This window comes from Bos grunniens, chromosome 4, assembly GCF_055505025.1.
Source record: "Bos grunniens cultivar Pamir isolate PY7600 chromosome 4, Bosgru_T2T1.0, whole genome shotgun sequence".
Classification (NCBI taxonomy): domain Eukaryota; kingdom Metazoa; phylum Chordata; class Mammalia; order Artiodactyla; family Bovidae; genus Bos; species Bos grunniens.
In genome coordinates, this window is record NC_141168.1 from 84,934,830 (window position 1) to 84,942,183 (window position 7,354).

General features: G+C 40.0%; 1 protein-coding gene across 2 annotated transcripts in view; it reads right to left on the reverse strand.

Annotated features, from left to right (window-relative positions):
* The window catches only part of SEMA3D (semaphorin 3D), a 228,905-nt gene extending 228,201 nt beyond the window's left edge, over positions 1 to 704 (reverse strand). The window contains exon 1 of one of the 2 annotated variants that reach the window (XM_086397191.1): positions 183 to 704. The gene's annotated coding sequence lies outside the window, so the exon portion shown is untranslated. The remainder of the gene's footprint in view (positions 1 to 182) is intronic. The other variant, XM_086397190.1, reaches the window with a different exon arrangement.
* Positions 705 to 7,354: the final 6,650 nt, after the last annotated feature.

A 7,354-nucleotide genomic window follows, 5' to 3' on the forward strand; every position in this document is an offset into this window, starting at 1 on the left:
GGACCCACTCCTGTCAGCTCCGGAGAGCTCTATCCGTCCCATAGTGTTCCGTATCTCCCAGCCACTCGGTATCCTCACTTCAGACCCTCGGCCACCCCCGAATCCAGTCATCCCCTACTGAACACCGCGGTCCCCAGAGCACCCTCCCACAGGAGCAGCAGGTGACCCGAAACCTGCCTTACCTGCCGCGACCTCTTCTCTCCCTCCCTCGGTGCCCGCTGTCTCTTCAGGAAGAGAGGAAGAGGATGCAGGAGGTGCGCGAGCGAGGCGGCGACCCGGGACACCGGCGCGACCTCCTCTGAGCGGCAGCGCTAGCTGAGCCGCGGAGCCGCGGGCGGCCCTGGTGGAGCGAGGAGGCTGCGGCCACAGAGGACTGGCCGGGAGGCAGGGGGCGCTGCTGACCCCCAAGCGCCCTGCCGGAGCGGCGCGGAGCCAGGCACCAGCTGGAGCTGAGGGGAGGCGAGGGTGGCGAGGAAAGGCACGCTCGGAGCGGGAGGCCGGCTTTTAAGTTTGTGGTGTGACCGCAGCAGCTGTCCCGGGAGAGACTCAGTCTTTCTAAAAAGGGGATGCTCAAAACGCCGGGGATTACCTCTCCCCTTCCGATCTCCTCCCCCAGCCCTTGGCCCCCCCTTCTCAGTGCGCACGCCAGTCCTCCCCAGCGTGCAGAAGTCCATCCCCGTCGGCGCGCGGGCTGTCAGCAGCGTGGATTAAATGTAGCCCCAGCCGCGCTAGGGTATGTTTTTCCGGTCAGGGCACTGTGTATGTAAAGGAACTTCTGACGTTTGAACCCTCGCCTCCGTGAATTTAGGGCCTGTTTATTGTATACCATGAAGTCTCCAAAGACTCCCCGCGGAAGAAACAGGACAAACCTTGTCTCAGAAACTCTAGGACTCTAAAAGAGTACCTGTGTTCCAGTCTGTAAAATTACGATCCACTGTTACTGTTAGTGGCCTTGAAAGAACTGGCCTTGAAAGATGAGCGACAGAAATCAGCCCACCAATAACGGGCTGGCACCGAGGGAAGACCAAGCAGAAGGAAAACAAAAAACAAACACACACACAACAGAAGGTGTAAGTCTTTTTTTTCCCTCTTTACCTCATACCAGACCAACAGAGTTAAGTCACTTATTCCTGTCTTACTTCCCCTGTGTAGATTTGTACACACCTTGGTCACGCAATAGAAAACTTGGAAGTGTATGAGGAATAGGCTGAATCCACATTTTGTGGAGCCTGGAACTCACACGATTTGGAGGATTTGGGATCCTCTTTAAGAAAATGAATACAGAAATAATGATTTGATTCCACGGATTTTAGAAATGAATTCGTTATCAGGCTGACCTCAGGGACATGGAGAAGGGCTGTGCAAATGATGAGTCATGAAACTTTGGGTCTTATTGGCTAACGTGTCTATTATGGGAACTCTGGGTCCGTGGTCACACACCTTGCACTTATTAGTCTGAAACATAAAACCGACTTGGGGTGGAACCTCTGAAAAAAAGCAGCCACGGGGTCCTGCATTTGTCAGCTTGATTTAAGAGCACAGCTTGTAAGGTCTCAGAGCTCCCTTGGCAAATGACAAGGCGGGGTTTGGTTTGGGGGCAATGAGCAGACAATGGCAACAATGGAAGAACTGGTCTAGGGGAGGAGACTCTTCATTCAGCCTTCCTCTGCTCAGGGAGCTGAGGGCCACCAGAACTAAATGAGTCATTTTAAGTTACAGATGGTTGGTGGCAGAGCCAGCTTAGGAGGGATTCAAGTTTCCTAACTCTAACCAAGGTTCTTTCCTGTGTCTCATACTGCCCCATCACTGTAACCTTGGTTTTGACTGTCAACCAACAAACCCCATAATTTTCTTCTTTGGATACAGGAAAATTTACAGACTATTCCAACATATAGCCATGTTTTTTGCTGCATGCTTTCTATTTAGTGTCATACCACTCATTTTATAGTTAACCATATGCTTGATATGTTTGCTACATTTTAAAATATTTTTATGTTGTTTTATTTGTTTAGGTCATTGCCCCCAGACCAAACTGCAAGCTCATTGTGACAACAAAATGCCTCTTTTGTCTCCCCCAGCACGGCTTAGGGTTTTGCATATGGTGGGTTTGTGATAAGAAGCTTTTGATTTTTATTCTATTAATTTTCTAATATTTTGTCAGTTTGTTGGCCAGAATGTTGTATTTAACTAGAATTGTGGTTAACTCTGGATTTCCCCTTTTTCCCTCCTGTCTCAAATCCTAGCTTAATATACTCAAGCTAAATGACATCTCCCATTTGCTACTGTCTCAACCTTTTCCACAAAACCCCCAAAGAAACAGTCACTCTCTCCTGTTTTTCCAGAGCACTTTGATTTCGCTACCAAATACATCTCTTTCACATTATATCATACTAAGTTATACATTTGTCTGCATCCCATACAAGAGTATCACCTGTTTTGTGTTCTTGTTTCTCTAGCTCCTAAAACAATGAATGCCTATGAATTTGTATTAAACTGATTTAGTTTGAAGTACCCTGACTTCAAATTTAGACTGCATTTTCTAGGGCATCCTGAACATACCATGAGAAGACAACATCTGGAAACTGGGTTCTGTGCTTTCTTTCCTTTTAATTACTCTGAGCACGCAGCAGGCAGAGTCAACCACACAGCTCAGTTGTGATGAATGGCCTCAGCTGTGCCCAGGGCTTTGTAATCCTCACGATACTTGTGAGTGTCTCGCATATGGTGGGTGCTTAACAAATATTTGGGGGTTAAATGAGTTAATGAAAACAGTGGATGTGATGACAATAATTAGTCACTGAATTTATTTCTGAAATTTCTACTAACTCTACAGGATCTCACACAGTATGGATCCCACATATCCCTAGTATGGTTTTACAACTGTTTTTAAGAGTTTGAAATTTACTGTTATCTAAAGCAGTTTGGTGGGAGAAGGCAATGGCACCCCACTCCAGTACTCTTGCCTGGAAAATCCCATGGACAGAGGAGCCTGGTGCGCTGCAGTCCATGGGGTGCCTAGGAGTCGGACACAACTGAGCGACTTCACTTTCACTTTTCACTTTCATGCATTGGAGAAGGAAATGGCAACCCACTCCAGTGTTCTTGCCTGGAGAATCCCAGGGACGGGGGAGCCTGGTGGGCTGCCATCTATGGGGTCGCACAGAGTCGGACACGACTGACGCGATTTAGCAGCAGCAGCAGCAAAGCAGTTTGGTAATCTGGTCTGCAGTGTTGGTTAATACCCAATCTGGATTCTTAAAATAACATCCAGTAGGAAAAGACTGAGCATACACACACACACACACACACACACACACACACACACAAAAAGTATTTTACAGAGTTTTATTAAAATGTAAGGTGTGTTATATAGTTTAGTTTATCTTCAAGGGTGACTCTTCGAGTCTCAGCAAATGATCCTTAATTACACTGAAAGAGATGTCTCTCATCATGCGTGCTCAGTCCCTTGTGTCTGACTCTTTGCAATCCTATGGATTGTAGCCAGCCAGGGTCCTCTGTCCATGGGAATCTCTAGGCAAGAATACTGGAGTGGGTTGCTGTGCCCTCTTCCAGGGGATCTTCCTGATGCAGAGATGGAACCCACATCTCCTGCATTGCAGGCAGATTCTTTACCGCTGAGCCACCAGGGAAGCCAGTATGTATCATCAGAACTACCTAATTGGTGCTGCTATATCTGTTCTAGACTGAGGGGAAAAAGAAAAGAAAAAAAAGGAAAAACAAAATTCCTTCCAGGTGCTTGGAAACTTTATTGAATGAGTAAACTTGTCTTGAGTGTCCAGTTTATTCCTCTGTGACACACCACTCATCTTCCTTAGGGCTCACAGATTGAATCAAAGTCATTTTCACTCTATGGTAGTACATATACATTAGATAATATGAAATACAGTATTTCTTAAGGATTACATTTTGATACTGAATAATGCTAAAGAATAAAATTCTAATTGTAGAATTTCAAGAATCGTTAATCTATTTCAGAACCCATAAAGGAAGGTAGCATGGATGGAAAAGGATAGAATAGGTATATTCTAGGCTTTTCCAGTTCCACATATAGCTACCTCTGCCCAGGAGACAGGAGAATGATAATTACTGGCTCCAGAGTTTAAATCTAGCAGAATCTCAGAGGTTTTGACTATACTTTAAGCAGAAAGTAAGTACTTTTCTGTACAATCTTCTGTTCACAAAGCTATGGAAATTAAAAGGAAAAAGACAGATAAAAGAGACTGCAAAGTTCTCTGCACAGAGACAAGGAAATGGAGACGAAACCCAATCCATTTAGTGCTCACTTCTATAAAAATAATCGTACCTTGGTCAGACATAAAACCCTTCTGCCTTATAAATTAAAATACTATTTTATGAATATTTTCCCATGTATTAGCACATTAGTACCAACAGATAAAAGATATTATTATACTCGTATAAGAAAATTGGGGTGTGTTTTAGTTTATGTCTAATTGAAACAAGTGATGACATGAGTTGAAAGCAGCTCACCCAACTCCTAATCTTCTATCAGATACTTTCCCTTTATAAACTGAAGATATTTTTTCACATCTGTTTCATTTGATCATGACAATTCATTCATCACTGGATCATTAGGTAGTAACATATTAAGATCATTATATCATGTTTAGTAGTGGAAAAGAACACACCTGACTTTCACCTTTAATACAGTATTAGACATAGTATTAGCCAGGCATAGATCTCTCAGAAGTAAATGGATCCCTGTTTCTTATCATCAAATAAAGACAGAAGATAGTTTATAGTTAGTTCATCGGAATGTGAAACTATAGTGTCTTTGTGTTTTAAACTCTTATAACATCATAATCATAAATATTTAGAGTTAGGAGAGACTTCAAAGATCCTCTAGTCTTCATATTATACATGAGGAAATGAAAGACGAGAAGACGGAGTGATCACCTAGCTTCTCGTGACTTGCCTTGATGCCCTCTGCAAAACAGCACCCTGCTATATAGCCCTTTTTTTTTTTTTGGAAAAAATAAAAATCAGTTATTTTTCAAACCCTTTCTAAGCCAGAATCTTAAGGTTATATTTACTTAGCTGGGTTGGGGTGTGGTGAATAATTAAATTCAGCAGGAATGCACTTCAAAACAAAAATAAAAACAGCCCAACCCCTTTGGCCCAAGTCCTGAGACCTCAGAAAAGAAAACCTCCTTGACTATGAACATTCACTAGAAACTGGAAAGGCTTTCTGTGTTTGATATAGGACTCCACAGAGCTATTGCAGAATGGAGGAGTTTAAAATAAAATAAATGACTTTTTGTTTTATTTTTATTTTTTTTTATTTTTAACAATGTTCTTCTATAAACAAACCATCCCCAAAGAAATATTTTAAGTGAAAGCAAACAACTTTCCTATACATCATATAAGAAAAAAATATCTTTAAGTTTGCTTTTCTTAATACCTCATACCACCACCACTCCACCCTTAGAGCTTGCTGTGGACACAAGTGTATTCTAAGAAAGTGGGAGAAAGGGAGGGATTCCTATGATACCTAATTGAGGCAAGCCTTATTTATTTAAGAGTGATGAAACCAAGAAAAATATGCCCTCTTGTGGCTTATTTGTTCTACTTCACAACTAATCTACCGTGCTCTATTATTTCCTGAAACTCAAACATACCTATATTCCAAGTGGAATTAAACTATTCCTTTGTGCGGTAACTGGAGAAAACAGGTCTGTGCAGACAGCAGGAAGACGTTCCAGGACTTCTGTTTTGTTCAAGGTCTTAAACAGCAGCTTAGCCACAACGAAATCAGTATCCCTAAAAAATGGAAAATTTTCCAAAATAACCCACAGATTCTTACAGATATTATAAAAGTGCTTTCCAAATAAATGCATTAGATAGAATTTCTTTCCTAAATAGTGAGGTTTGTGTTAATAAACCTAAACCATCAGTTCCACAAATAGGAGAAAATTCATGATTTCCTTTCCTACTGTGTTTATCCCTCTAATATTTCTTTAGCTGTGGGATGATGCATATTTTTCCATTAAAAAGTAAAATATATAATAGTTAAGAGAATCCTGATTTTCATTCTCTGCGTATTTTTCTCTCCTACTTGTTCTTCAGAAATGAATATATAACAAATGTATTAAATTTTTTGAAAATGCCCGCCATGTTTTCCTAAAACAGCAGTCGAGATGGAGTTAGTGGGAAATGATCTCTGCTGATCAAGAGGATGACTGTCATGTAGCTATCATTATCATTTAATAACTTAGTAACTAAGTGAATGTCAAAGGTTTAAAACAGGCCAGAATGCTAAATCCTTAGTCCATCATTGTTATTATTTTACATACAAAAAAAAAAAAAAAAAAAGACTTAAACCACACATTTTCCATTTGGCTGGATCTGCTTGTGTGTTAAGTAGGCGAGTGGGCCTAATCTGCACCCTTACTTTAGCAAGTTCTCTACTGAAATAGACTGAATTATATCTCACTTATCGAAGAATAAATACAACTTTCCAAAATGCCCAGTTTAACATGGAGTTATTGCTTTTGTAAATTATAAGCTTAAAATGGAATCCTATAGCTTAAGTTTATCTAGTTCAGTGATCATTCTGACCCTTGAAGCATAGATACACTTTACTGGAATTTTCATTTGCAAGGAACATTCGTTCATCAAATAGTTGACTTTTAAATTTTATTTACCTTAATTTACTGAATAATAATAAGCCACTATACTACTATTTAAAAACTGCCTTCTGTTTCTATTTGACATTTCAGTAAAATTATGTTTACCTATGGCAAGCAGTTTTACTTCCCAAAATTTATTCATATGTTTGCCAAAAGAATCTACATTAAAAGTCTATGATATATGTGTATTTTAAAAATTATCTCTAACTTTACAATATGTAAAATATCCAACTGTAAGAATGGAGCTAATTTTAAAAGACAAAAACATGACCATTTAAAAATTATCAAGAAATTAGTATTTCATTAATTAAGAATAATAATAAAAGATAAGTGATCCACACTAACGAAGGTTAATATTGTAAGTATGGTATGATTGATAGCATGCCCAGTATTAAAAATGGTGATCTTCCAGTATTAACTATTAGAATATTATAAACTTACGATATTTGTGTATCCCTGTTGTGTATGCTGTTGTTTTGTTCATTTTCATTGCTTTTAGTGATATTATTGTTTGAATGCATTGGGAGTTATCCATTCTCATGTTGATAGCCAGTTGATAACAGTGAGGTATTGGTTAAAGATCAGATAAACAAATAAAACAAATTAGAAGTCTAGAAAATAGACCTAGATGTATAGTCATGTACATAATAGGAATTTTGTTTTCTGCCTCCAGACTTTAGTGTACA